This window comes from Hemiscyllium ocellatum, chromosome 39, assembly GCF_020745735.1.
Source record: "Hemiscyllium ocellatum isolate sHemOce1 chromosome 39, sHemOce1.pat.X.cur, whole genome shotgun sequence".
Lineage (NCBI taxonomy): Eukaryota > Metazoa > Chordata > Chondrichthyes > Orectolobiformes > Hemiscylliidae > Hemiscyllium > Hemiscyllium ocellatum.
The window spans coordinates 11,918,038-11,918,296 of NC_083439.1; positions in this window are offsets into that span (position 1 = coordinate 11,918,038).

Consider the following 259-nt stretch of genomic DNA (forward strand, 5'->3'; position numbering starts at 1 on the left):
TCTTTTATAAAGAGAGTTTCAAGCTTTGATGTTGTAACCCTTTAATCACTGTTATTCTTCAACAATAATAACATAGTGAATGTTTGGCCTCTTCATGTATAGCAGACACTATTGAGATTCACTGTCATAAACAAATTATTCAGGCCAATGTTTCATTTTAGTTTAATTCTCTTCTACCTAAACATAAATTTTACCTCTGCGTAATAATATGTTTCACACATGTAATTAAACTTGGATTTTAACAAACCTAATTTCTTTG